The sequence below is a fragment of the Bombus pascuorum genome, chromosome 13 (genome assembly GCF_905332965.1).
Source record: "Bombus pascuorum chromosome 13, iyBomPasc1.1, whole genome shotgun sequence".
NCBI classification, from domain to species: Eukaryota; Metazoa; Arthropoda; class Insecta; order Hymenoptera; family Apidae; genus Bombus; species Bombus pascuorum.
In genome coordinates this window covers 9025110-9039522 of record NC_083500.1, presented here as the reverse complement: position 1 = coordinate 9039522, position 14413 = coordinate 9025110, and the positions used below count along the sequence as shown (strand labels likewise).

At 41.0% G+C, this 14413-nt stretch overlaps 1 protein-coding gene across 3 annotated transcripts in view; it reads right to left on the bottom strand.

Moving 5' to 3' along the window:
- The window catches only part of LOC132913716 (zinc finger protein rotund-like), a 244776-nt gene that overhangs the window by 124320 nt on the left and 106043 nt on the right, over nucleotides 1-14413 (bottom strand). The window lies entirely within an intron of this gene.

The following is a 14413-nucleotide window of genomic DNA, read 5'->3' as shown; positions in this document are numbered from 1 at the left end:
GATGACAAATTCCCATTTCCATCTCGCTATCTCCCCGTCCCACATATATTTCACATTCAGACGAGTGAATATTTTGAAAAAAACACGGTCGAAAGGGCGGTGTGCCTTTTTTTCACTGTGAAACGAGACTCTGTTTTCTCGCAGGCGATCGCCACTTTGGCTGGCAAAGTGCATCCACGGTGTGTATCTCGTCGGCTGACGGGTCGATTCAATGTTTAGAGAGGATTACTTAATTCTTAATGCCCCTAAAGGGCCTCTCGTGTTTAACTATCCGCCGGGAATCAACAATTCCCTGGATCCTCGAGTGCTATCTGTCGCGATGGATTTAGCCCCCGTTGCGTTCGATCCTGCGATCCGACGCTTCAGCAAAGCTTAATTGCGCCTCGATGGAAGAATAATCGACTGTATTCTATGACCCTTCGACGCTCTTCCACCCCTTTTTTCATAGTTATGGGAAAATAAGTTAGTTCGAGTAGCTTTAAGCGAAACAATTTCGTACTTGAACATACACCACATATTTTCTGTGGAGAGCAATAAACGTAATGATCTTTAATGTTTGAGATTCCCCTCCAATTTTCTTCCTTCTATTCGTTCCCTCTTCGCTCTTTTGCTTTCATTCTCTCTCCGTCCTTCGCTTCTTATTTTCTTCCTTCCTCCCCCTCGTTAACTTAATTTCTTTTTGTCTTCTTCCCTCCCCTTTCCACTTTCCCTATTCTCCTTCTCCTGCGAAATGAGTACGTAACAGGAAATTACGACTAGTCCGACCAAACACTTAAGCAGCGTTTTATTCCGAACGTTTCTGGCGATGGAAGAAGCACAGCGCGTCTAACAACATCCATCACGCACGATATTATCAAACGTGGAATACAGAAATCTTTTACATTCTCAGAAGCGCGTATGCAAAGTATACAGGATTCGATAGAAGAAAGTAGACAAAGAATTGCTTATTTATTTATTTATAAACTTCGCGTCATTCGCCGTGTAAACTTTCCAATTTCCAACAGCGAGCAGCGTCTACCAACACAGTCGTACTGCATGCGCGATCATCAAAAGTTCGTCAAGCCGTGGGACTGAGGCGTTAATTTCGGATCATCCTGTAACTATGTATCGGTGTATTGCATCCAGGAGAAGCCATAAACGAAGGAAACGTGGAGAAGTCTGTCTGAAGAGAGTCCCTTGACTGGCATTAGAGGCTGACCCAAAAGACTGATCGTCCTCGTTGGTCGTCATCTTAATGACTTATAGCCAGGCCGGCACTAATGACACAAGTCAGGGACGACGATCCGGTGGGTCTCCCCGTGGACCAACGATTCTTAGAACAAGTCTAGATCGTGAAACAGGGTGAACAGACTCGAAACATCGCTGTGTAACACGACGGAGTCGGGTTTCCAGTCGTGACAGAACGAGACTACGCGATCGACCGGGCCAAGGTCTTCGACTTCCACTCGGCTCACCGAGGGTCCTGATAAATTGCTGGCAGCTGGCAAAACTCTCCTTCTCCTCCACCCTCTTCAAGGGGTTACACGCTGGCACACGTGGCCGCGTGAACCAACCGGTATGGGACCTGTTCTTTCACATTCGATCCAGACACCTTTACACGTACGCGAACTTTCAACTTCGCCACGGACATTTGGTTAAGGCGGATACAAATCGTTCGATGAAAAGATATTTAGCGGTGTTTGAAAGAGCCGACAGATAAAATGGCAAAGAGTTGTCAGATTTGTTGACGATTGAGATAATTGGAGCGATATGGAAGGAACGTTTGCAGGAAAAAGGTTCTTAGATTTTTGGTAGGATGTTTGGTAGAGTGTTGGGATGACGCGAGTGTGTTGGATAAAGTGGGATAGGGTTCTAAGATTCGTCGATCGAGTTGCTTGGATGTCTGAAGCGTTTGGATTAACGTTTGCACAGAAGAAGATTCTTGCATATTTGGCCGAGTATTTAGAAAGACCGTTGCTAGTAATATAGGAAATGGCTTTGACATGTTTTAGGGAAAATCATGTTTGCGATGGTTTATGGAAAGACGGTGAAACTTTGAAGGAGCTGAAGTTGTTTTTATGAAAGATGGAGGATGTAAAGGAAGAGACGAGCTGAGAAAATATCAATCTATATTTGGTGCAAGAATATACTCAGGGTCCTTTTTAACCCCGACTTTGAGCCATCTATTACGTTAACGATGTCGATTGGATCCAAGCTAAGAAGTAAAAGATCGGTAGGATAGGTGGCTTGCCAGCAGCATGAATCACCGAAACGACGTACAGGAAGTAATAGAAAATATGAATAACCAGGAGGAAGGGAATAAATCGTCGAGAGAACACCAGAAATTGAATCGTTCGTAATTTTTTTATTTCCACATACACTGCTCATCCTAAGTATTCAAACGCTTAATGATATACATATGAAACGTTCTAATTGAATGGGATCACCAAGGAAACGATTAATCGGAAAAAATTACACGTTCGTATAAGATGACGATTTAAGGAAAAAACATGCGAAATTTATTTCAGAGAATTATAGGAAAATAATAAATGAACAATTTATATATCCAACAATTTATAATATATATTATATAATATCATATACGTATAAAGACCGAATCTCTGGAAGGAACGTCATTCTGGATCAACGAAGGAAGAACTTACACACGTATAAACACACACATGGGGTTCAATGGATTATCTCAGTTCGAAGACCTTCCATACTCCTCCCACTTGCTTGCCAGCTATCTAAGACACACATGTGTTCCCACAGGGTGTCAGGACCGTATCGCTTTCGTGGCTTTTTTTGTCAGCTAGGCCTAGAGAAACCGAGCGAATGCGAGAGAAAAACAGAGAGAGAGAATGAGAGAGGGTGGTAAACGGGACACACATGTGGTCTGTGTTACGTTAACCTGCCTCTCTGCCTCTCACCACCACCCGCGGACGAAACACGAAGGGCAATAGGGGTGGGGCGACAGCGAGTGATAAAATTCAACAGTTGGCCCCGAATTGGCGGCTCTTCTCTCTTGTCGCCTCGGTTTCCCTCGTTTCCAGGGGAGACCGTTGGCCCGATAACCGATCGCCTGGAATTTACGTGACTTCTGACCCTTCGCTCTCTGCCCGACTATCCTCCCTGCCCGAAAAAAAGTCTGGTCAGTGAACTGCCCCCTTGAACGACGCGCTCCTTCCAGAAAATTTTATGATACTGTTTCGATCGTTTGAAACGTTACAGCAGCGGCTACAGTCTCAAACTGCGCACACCTGAATCCTATATCCCCAACCACGTTAATAATATCCGGCAAAAAGTATCGATTTATCAGTCTGTCTATAAAAATTCTCCCCCTCGGATGTCTTAACCGCGGACATCTAAATCCTTCGTTCGAGTTAATCTTGATAACAGGAGACAAATTTTGCTAACTTACCAATCTCCTTCAAAGTTTTCGATCTTTGCTCTCGTCTTAACCGCAGACGCCTAAATTCACCCCCATTTAAGATTAACTTTAGTAACATTGGAAAAATTCTAAGCCACTGGTCTGAGACTAAAGCCGACCCTAGACGCGTTAAGATCTAACCACGACCTAACCTAAGCCGAAACGCATCGTTTCAAACGTCTTATCACCCCCTATTACTACATCGCGAGAGAAGTAGATGGAAAAACTGCGTGGAAGATGAAAGATCTGTGGGAAAATGGTCGAATGGAGGGTGAAACGCGAGAAGAGGAGTCGAAGTGACACGTATCGGTTCACTGACCCAAATGAGACAGGAAGAAAGCGCGCGAGTATCGCGGGGGTGCAGCCAGAGGGGATGGAGATCTGACCCAGACGAGTTTTTCCGCCGGTTTCCCAGGGATTTCCTATTTTTCCCGGTCGTAACGTCGGGCGGTGGGTCGGTAGTCTGCAGACAATTCGCAGTAAAATTTTTACAGCCAACCCCCATCTCTCTATTGCGACACGGTTCGCCGCGAGGGGTGGAGGAGGCGGTGGTGGCGGCGGTGGCGGCGCTCCAGACGCGCGGAATGGCCGCGGCCTGCTCGCGGAAACCCATAAACCTATACGTCTGCCCTCCAATCTCCTCGAGCTTCGCTATTTCGCCGTACGGGAAAATATTTTACGTCGTCCCGACGTTTATCTGCGATCGGGACTTTATCTTTATTTCCGCGTTGGGATTGATTCGAGACCGGGTTATTAGAGTCTGAGCGCAGCCTTTACGACTATTCCTCTCTCCCTCTTTCTCTCTGTACCTCTCTTTTCCTCTCTCTACACTCGTCTCGCTCGATATCTGTCTCGGTGAAGCCGTTTGAAACGATTTGGTTGAACAATAGGTGTTGATTATGTGTTTTAATGGAGCTGCGTGTTGTATGGCCAGTTTAAGTTGTCACGTAACAAGGAGTTACCGAGACTCGCTCATTGTCAACTGAGGATTTAGTCGTAGCGGACAAATGATTGCTTAATACTTCACTCTTTTCTTCATTCGCGCGTATATCATCCGATACACGCCATACGAGTGTTTTAATCTCTCTGCAATATTAGGACCTGCGTGTACAAGCATGTACTATTGTATAGTTGATCTTGTCGTTAGATAAAAATTAAATGAAAGAGAAAATAGAAGAAGGTAAACTCGAAGGCAAATGGAGGCAGCGTCTTATCCACGATAAACAACAAACTGTTCCAATGTTCCAAAAAGATTAAAATACTCAGGCGGCTCTCAGATTACCTGGAGATACTTTCGTTCGGAATTTGGAAGAGAACGTTACGTTTAAATTGGTAGCAATCAGAGTCACTGGAATGGAGTTGTCCAGAGCGATTAGATTAAAATTTAATACACAGTTCGATGGAATTTTTGAACTAGAGGCGATTTAAGAGATACGCGCGGCGCACTATCAAACTGTACTCGGCCGATTTTATTCCGGAGACTGGGACGCATTTTAATCAAGCGAAACCGACGAAGCCCGTTTATCGAGACATAATCTCTCAATCCTGCCGAGAGGATTTTTACAGCCCGTTTAGGGGCAAAAGGGAGCAATATGGCCCGGTTCTCTGCTTCGTAAAATGGAAGTCGCTCATCGACAACGACGCTATCACAAAGGGAAATCACACTAATGAGAATGATCCTATCAAAGTGTTACAAATACTTCGTGGCAATGTGTTTAACTATTGGGAAGCTTGACGTTGACCATATGGGAAAAATAATACTGTGGCTATCTTTCATGGTTGGAGAAACCATATATATTACGGGGAGAATATTTAACCCATCTAATATATGTAATAAAACAAAAAACAATTCAGAGATTGAATTTATAAATAAATATTAAGATTTGAACTAGGTGTGACGATATTTCAGATGGAAAATTTATAATACTACGTTTCATGTCTTCGCTATGCTTCGTCAATGCTATGAAATGATTTTCTTCCATTTTCTAATGAAAATGATTGAATTCTCTTACAACAAACAGAGACTGATAATTAAAACAGGCGTGTAATGTACTTTTTATCAGGTGCATAGTATTCATTTTCAAATCTCAGTGGCTAAAATAATTAGTCGAACTAAAACAATTTGTATATTTTTACACGCCAGAGACACATGCAGCAAGGGATTAAATACGAGTCTTGTTTACAATTTAAAAAATAAAAAATGAAATTCTAGACGATGTGTAAATAAGTCAATTTTCTGTTGTACATTTTAAAAGCAGTACTTAAGACACAAAATGAGCCTCGAATAAAAGATTATTTATTGCTGACGGATAGGAGAGATCATACGAGCAACTCGAATTTTTCTTCGATTTTCTAATGAAAATGATTAAATTCTCTTGCAACAAACAGCGACTGATAATTAAAACAGGCGTGTAATATACTTTTTATCAGGTGCATAGTATTCATTTTCAAAGCTCAGTGGCTAAAATAATTAGTCGAAAAAAAACAATTTGTATATTTTTACACGCCAGAGACACATGCAGCAAGGGATTAAATACGACTCTTGTTTACAATTTAAAAAATAAAAAATGAAATTCTCGACGATGTGTAAATGGGTCAATTTTCTGTTGTACATTTTAAAAGCAGTACTTAAGATACAAAACGAGCCTCGAATAAAAGATTATTTATTGCTGACGGATAGAAGAGATCGACGAGCAACTCGAATTTCATATTGCACCGTTCTGAGAAATCGAGCGCGACTGTGCCCGCGTAAATCAGTTCACAGCTCATTAGGAAGGGCCCTCACAAGCCATTAGAAAAACTCTCGGACCCACTTACGCTGAAAACGGCCTGTTTCCTATACATCGTTGTGACTATCGTCCAAGAACAATAAACAATAGCAACACGTGCATCGGCAACCTTCGAAAGATTATATATTTCTCGTCGAATAGAACCGAAGATGAAGGAAGAACAAAAAAACTGAATGTTAATAAATCCAGTTAAACTATTCAACTTTCGGTGGGAAACTTTCGATATTCCGATCGTACGCAGCGGTTGCTGTATTATAAAAATCAAGAGAAAAAGAAAATGAAAATTACTTTGATCTAAAGAGAAAGAGATAAAAGGAAGATTTTCGATATTCCAATCGCACAGATACTTGAAACGGCGCTTCCTAATAAGATTTATATTTTTAGAAAATCTATGAAACTCAAAATTCGATACCAAGAATAATCTGCTATTTTGTACACCAGCTGCAGAATTTTTAGATCTATCGAAGATCCAGGTACCTCGAGAAATACAAAATTTCCTAATTGTTAATCCGCATACGTGGCTCGCGGCTAATTTCATCTTCCTTAACGTGCTCGATAATCAACGTGAAAAAAAAAAAAAAGAAACGATTGAATAAATAGCATTGTCCCATCAAACTGAAACGTTCCGAGAAACAGATTTATTTCATATGCACGAATCTAATACGATGGAATACATACATGTGTATGTATAGCACAAGAAGGAAAAAAATGGCACTCGAGTCTCGGAGAAAATGACGTTCAGTTCGGGGCGAGAATTAAATGAATATCAAGTCCAGGAACGCGATTCCCTCTCGTAACGGCACTTTAGGAGGCTACAGGAGATTGGAAGTTTTAGATGCAGGCTGCAGACGAGCGGTTTTATGAGTTTTCCGCGAGCAGCCCGCGACCATTCCGCGCAGCCAGCCACCTCTCCTTATCCCGGCTAGACAGCTGTAAAGTTTCTTGGGTAATAAAGCACCTGTGCGGCCCATAGCCGTGTCTATATAAAATTCATTACCGCTGCCGGATATTTATAAGCGTTATGTCATCGTCGTGCTTAACGTGCAAACGCTTGCCCGTCGTTCAACGTCGCATGTCGCCGGTGTCGCGCTTTTCTCTTTCTATCCGAAAGAGATGCAGTTTGCAGAGAGGATTATTTTTTAGTAATTTGTATGGAAATATCTCGAGTTAGAAGATAAGAGAAAAAAGAAAATGATCGAAGGAACGAAACGGAGTTAAGTTTGGAAAATGAAATTATTTCGTGGAAGAAGAGGATTCGCGAGCGAAGTGCGCGATACTTGCTGATGTTTCCGATGTACAGATTATGGACTACATATCAGTGATGTAAAATTTTTGAAGATCCTTCGGTGAGAGTACAAATTGCTCGCGAAGATTTCCAAGACTGAAATTTCCTCGCGAGCAACGTGAGAACGTGGCCTGCGAACGTGGCCCGTGAATTTTGATTTTTGTCCCGAATCCTCGTTCAAATGCCGCGCTGCGCGTACAGTACACAAACTTTGAAAATCGTCCGATCGGAGCAGGTTGTTCGAAAAAATGTAAAAAAAGTCCTCGGATACCTATCAATATCTCTACTAAATTATACAATTCTTGGTTACGTGAAATGTTTGAAACATTTGTCAATAAAAATCAAAATTCCTTTCAAAGAGATTTCCTGCCGAGTACTCGAACGAATTTCAACGAGGAGAAGCGGAATATCAAACAAATTTCTTCGCCCAGAAGCGAAACACCAACGGAGCTACCCGGCACCTGCTCAAAATCAAAAATATTCAAAAAATCGTCCGGTTGAAGCAGGCTGTTGAAAAGGAATGTCCTCGGATACTTATGAATTGTACAATTTTTCGTTACGTGAAATGTTTGAAATATTTGTCAATGAAACTGACAATTGCTTGCCAAAAGAGATTGCCGACTGAAATTTCTCGGCGAATACTCGAAGGAACTTCAACGACGAGAAACGGAGTATCAAACGAATTTGCTCGTCAAGAAACGAAACATCAACGGATCCTCCCGATACCTACGAAATTACTCGAGAAATCGTCCAGTTGGGACAGGCTGTTCCTGCGGGAAACCGGACGCCGCGCCGACAAAACGTTCATTTATATCACATCCAGCCAGGCGGGAGAGGCCTCGTATAAAATAGCCGAACGGAACAAGCGCGGTGCCTCAAAGGGAACACATGGTTCCACTCGTCCGGCGGCTTCTCCTACGTCGCCATTAAATCGACTCGTACAAGTAGTCGCGCCGGGGTTAAAATGTTAAAACGCAAGTCGACCCACTGCTGCACTTCGACTGGCCTGTCGGCGTGTAACTCTATCTCTTTCACACGTATACATCCACCTTATTCATGATACAGTGTCTACGTACATGTGTATTCGTTGGAATAAACACACCCACGCATGAAGGACGGGCTTCCTCGTGAAGAGCGTGAGTCTTCGCGAAGCCGGTCACCACGTGTTGAAGGGAACCGTGCCAGACTGAGTAACAACGGTCGAAAAAGGGAAGAAGAGTCGAGTCGGAATTGAAAACGCGAGTTGCGAACAGTCGACTGAAAACGATCGATAATTTTTGGCGTGGTAATGTGACTTGATTCGAGTAGGACATTTTCCCATATTCTGTGCAGCGTTCATGGCTTCTCATTGAATAATTTGTCAAGAATTTTGGAAAGGGTTAGATAATTTGTTACTCCTTTGTTTTAATAACAAAGGAGTTTAAAGTATTTTAGTATTCTGGTAGTACTAGACGAAGATAGTAGGAGAGACGGGTACATTTTTCTTGATTCAGATTTAATGTCATGCGATCAAACTGGAGAATTTGAATATAACGTAATTGAAAGTGAAAATAACTTGTTGAACCAATCTAAACACATCCAGACGTGTATTAAATTATACTGGCGCATCTGATCAAGTTTCATTTGTATCTTCGAGAATGATTAGAAGATATTACAAGTAACGACACAAGAAATCCTACTACTTCAATCCTATCCGCGTTTACTCTTCTTACAAAATCCTAAAATTCCCAATGGAATGAGATCACGTTAAACGTCAACAAAGATCGGATTGCGAGAACGACGAGCATGGAAATCGATCGGTGACCCAATCGATTGGCCACAATTCAACTCGTTGGGCGCGAGGGCTGCGGTGGGAAAAAAGGAACGAGGAGAGGGAAAATCGTGGAGTGTAGCGTGGAACGCGTGTAATAAGTGACGGGGAGAGCTGCGTGAAACTGAAATTGCCAGGATCCGCGCGGTCGGCCGGGCTTCAACGTAATTCGCGCAATTAAACGGGCCGTGGTTGTTGAACCAGCCCTATTTTTGCCTGCGCTCTTCACCGTACGGTCGAGGATCTTAGATTTACGATCGGAATCAGAAGGGGTAGAACCGTAGTAATTACGCGGCCGTTCAAAGGGGATCCGCGCGCGTAGCGCGGCTCGTTTAAATTTTTCGAGCGCAGCGGAAAAATGAAAAGCCGCGCGCCGCCTCGAGAGCAGCGGAAAAACGGCTGAGGGCGTAATTTTTCGTTTACATCGCGGCGATTCGCGTGCGCGCACGCCTGTGAAAAGAGGGCGAATGAGGAACAGAGAAGAGGAAAAAAAACTGTCGCTGAAAAAGTAAAGGAAAGAGAGAAACGGGTGGTAAATGGGAGAGATCGAGAAAGAGGGTGAATTTGCAATTAACGTTAAAAGGTCCATAGACACTTCACAACTCTCTCTCTCTCTCTTTCTCTCTCGTTCTGTGCTCGCCTCTCTTACTCTTTCTCCTCTGGCTGTACGGATATTCTGCAAACTGTGGTGGGCATACTCTAGTCGGCGGTTTTCAAAAAAGGCCACGTGACTACTCCCTTTAGGTCCAACTTTCCGTTTGACCGAGTTTTCCGGCTTATGTAATCTCAAGGGCGAAAGTTCTCGAGTTTCGTTTCCCTGTACAGCAACGAGCAGCAGCCCTTTTAGGCCCTATTTTTACCCGAGGCTCGTTACACGACGAATAGCATGGAGCAGTCAGCGAAAGAGAGAGAAGGCAGGCGAGCCTGTTTCATAATTAATTTAGAGAGATTATTAAAATCGTCGGCTTGGGGGAGAGTAGAAGTTAAAATCCTGTCTTCGATGGAATCATCGCTTCTAATTACATTTTTTCAACAAATCTTTCGCGTACTCCTTGACGGACTGCGGGCGGTTCCGTGTTAGCAGCGTTCGCGAAGACTCGCGAAACAGAGGAGCAATTATTTCTTTTTTCACTATTTTGTCTTGACAATTGATCCATTAATTTTGGAATATTTCCTTGTAACGAACAATGAATTTTTGTTCGCGAGAGAGTGGAACGAATATCATCTACGGATTTAAGGGATTAATTATCTTTGCTTCTTTCTAAGAATCAGTCAAATTTTTGTTAAATCACTTTGATAAGCAACAGAAAAGGAAAATTATAAATTTCTGTTCCTTTGGATTTTCTAGGTTATTTCTTGTGTGATTTGTAAGGGGTTGGTTACCTTTGTGATGTTTAAAAACACTCAGCTTTTTCACAAAATTTCAGAGATATCTTTATCATGTACTTTTCACCGTGTCCCGGAAGTTTCTATTTTTTCGTCCAGAAATTTTCCATAATTTTTCCCTACCGTCGAAATATTTTAATTTGGAGAGCGACGTAACCGGACATTGAGCGTATTTCAGAAGAACCGTTTTTTAAATAATTTTCAGAAATGTAATTTTTTACGCGTCAAATCGGCGGAAGCTCGCATACTCGATATCCGAGTGGTATCAGCAAAGCTGAAGAATTTTTTGCAAATGATATTTACCTCTCTTTCATCATTTCATATATTTTTTACAGTTTGTCGAAATATTTTCCCGTAAACTAATTTAATGTTATCCTAACTATATTTCTAGAATTCATCTGTTAATTTTAAAATACATTCACATCTTCTTAATTATTCAAACAATTATTTCACTTACTCACTACAACAATTCCTACACGTTAACGCTTGTTAATCGTGAAATTTAATTATACTCGTGAATATCTTTTTAAAAAATCAAAGTCTCGTTGGATTAAATATTCTCCATTTCTATAATTCCAGGGAACAGTGGCGGACGATTGTTTCACGGATCTATAGAAGATAACAAGGGCTGATGGTCAAAGGGAGAATTCCTCGAGTTGGCGGCGGTTCGTTTGAATTTCGACGGAGATTCCCTTTAAGTCGTAATCCGATGGAAACATCGTCAGACGTCTGAAGCGAAATTCCACAAAGGGTCGAACAACCCTTCGACGTTACGACCCACCGCAAAGTGCGTCGAGGGTAAAAGAACCCTCTAGCCCAGTTGTTCCGAAGGTCAATGGTACGGAGGTTAAGGAACTGCGAAGGATTCATTGAGGGCAGAGTAGAAGGCAGTTCTCCCATTCTGACAATTCTCACGTTCCATTAGCGATTTTCTAGTTTTAATATTTTAAATATCTTTATTTTTCTATAAATATTCAGCAACAGGAGGATCTCAAATGATGTATAGACCGAGTAAATAATTTTTAATAATAGTTTTGAACGAAATCAACGAACTAGCTCTGAGAATGAGATGGGAAATAATTTTTTTTCCACGGATAACAGCAAGAAGATGTGACATATCATGCGACTACCGATTATTTTTCATCGATGGACGTAGCTGGAGTCCGCGGGTTCGCTAAGCCCGTGTAGTTAAAATTAACTACCCCCTGCGGATTTTATTATTACGTTTCATTATTCCGATTAGAAATTACAAGCGTCAACGGGTTTATTAGATTTCGATCAATTTTAGTTGAAATTAAGCGTCGCGGCCGCTCATTCTTTTCCGCGATAGCATTCGAAATGACTCGTTTAACGATGAGAAGCATGAAAAATTTGCAACTACGTAAATTTCAGCGATCGGAAACACACGAAACTCATGAATTTTCAATAATTCAACCACCGACAATTTTTCCACCGTTTCATTACGTGGCAATCATTCGTCGATCAAACGTTTGCGCAAATTGCAATCCCGATTTCCATTTTCATCCGGCAAATTTATCGAAAACATCGAATGATCCGATTATATCGAAGGAAAATTTGATTTTTCGTAGAAATCGGCGATGAATTTTTCAGTAACGACCGTCGCAAAACTATGTATATGGAGAAGGGTAGAAAAAGAGGGAGGAGATCGTGAATCTGTCTGCAATCTATTTTCCAATAAAGACAGCAGCGGTTCAAAGTGGAATTCCTTGAAGGGTCGAGCACCCCTACGATGTTACGACCCTCTGCTCTTGGCGTAGGGGGTGAAAGCAACCTTTTGCCCCAGTTTTCAAGGTCCGAGATGTGCCGTCTGAGGGACGGTTATGGTTCGGTTAAAGAGGATCTCGTAATTTCCCTGTTATCTGGTCCACGTGATTCCCAAATTTATCTCCAATCCTTCGAACGCTAATAACGCTGGTTAACAAACTTTTGCGCTGATCCTTATGTATTTTCCTACCCTGAACTCCAATTTGTAACCAGATTTTTTTTGGCTTGCCAGTAATTTTTACGCCAGCACAATTTCAATTATTTAATTTTCAGTTGGTTTGTTGAGGATCAAATCGTTAGCGAGTGAATGATAAATGAAGAATTAATTGGTAGAAAGATTGCTATGACTCGATTTGTTTTGTAGAGCTATGTCGTACAAAATTAAAGGCAGTCAGTGGGAAGTGTAATGATCGAATGGAAAACGCGAAAAGCTATAGAAAAGATTTCTGGAACAAAATTTATGACAATTATTTCCAAATTTATAATTATTTTGCCAATGATAGTACCCGGTGTTTTGGTTAAACCTGTGCTGTTGTAAACGTTTGATGTATGGGTCGTTTTTAATAATTTACCTATCGAACAGATTTACTGCTAAGATTTTTCCGAGAAATTCTTGGTACTGCAAGCTATCTCTAAACGATGTACGTAACGAACGATTTCATCAGGATATTTTGAGTATTATGAGAAGAGTGAGAGTTTAATACGTCGCTGACTATTGTTGGGTGTTTCTCAGTCTCCAACATATGTGAAATATCAAGTTAAATATCTCGGAAAGTGATCAGTTATCTCATTTTAGATTATATTTTATAATTAATAATTGTATGGTATTATTTGATTTACTAAATACGTTAAATTGCGCCATTAAAGCATCTCACATGACGGAAAGAAAAAATATCTAAATAGAATAAAATGTAAACAGTTGAAATAAAAGGTAGACGATGTTTTGTAAACCAGTGTAAATTTACTCCGCAAAGAAATTAGTTCAAATATTCTGCTTGATTTTTCAATAAAACGATGTTATTTCTAAAATATTTTCCATGAAACGAGAAGAGAAAATTGTTTCGATCGTTGCTGGCGAACGGAAGTAAAAGAAGATCAACTACGACATATGTACATACCCGTTACTCTTTTTCCATCCTCTTTAAACAATATGTTTTCCCAAATATTATGCTCGTATCGTGCCGGAAGATGTGCAAGAAACGTCGAGATAAAATGAAATTTGAACGTCGATGGAGCGGCAAATATTATTCCAGTGTAACTCTGACGCGCAAAAATATCGGGGGGAAAAAAAAATTTTCTTTTTTCTTTCTATTTTGGTAGGACCTTGCTGTTCGATTCTCCACAGGATATTAAAAAAGTTTGATTACTACACCCGGATTTGTGCGCGGCGTGTACCGCTATTGTTCATTTCAATACACCGCTTCATTTCCTAGAGCGTTCATCCACTATTAACCGTCGAATTTCATTTCACGAGTCCGAACGCACATGTAACAATCGAACAACTAATCACTCGATTTCAAACCCGAAACAAAGACACGAAAAATTCAGAGAATCCTTCGAATCGTCTCTTTATCGCCTATCTTCTTACGGTATACAGTGGTTCACCAACGTATTTGGACAATCATAATAAAAAATAAACTTTGATGAGTATACAACGACGTCTACAAATGTCTGAATACCTTGATGAACCCCTGTACGCGCTAGATCGTGTTTTTTTAATCAAGCTTTAGGTATTTACTTTCTTATAACATCTATCTGTATGTATAATGGAGGAATAATTTATTCGTTTCATATCTCTATGAATATGTATCCTTCATAAACATCCAGATACATGTATTTTTATGCTCCCTGAACAATCTTTGCAACGTTCATTGCATCAGCAAGTAATGGACGAACTTGTTATTCAAGCGAATCGTTCATAAAAAAAAAATTTAAATATATATTTATTT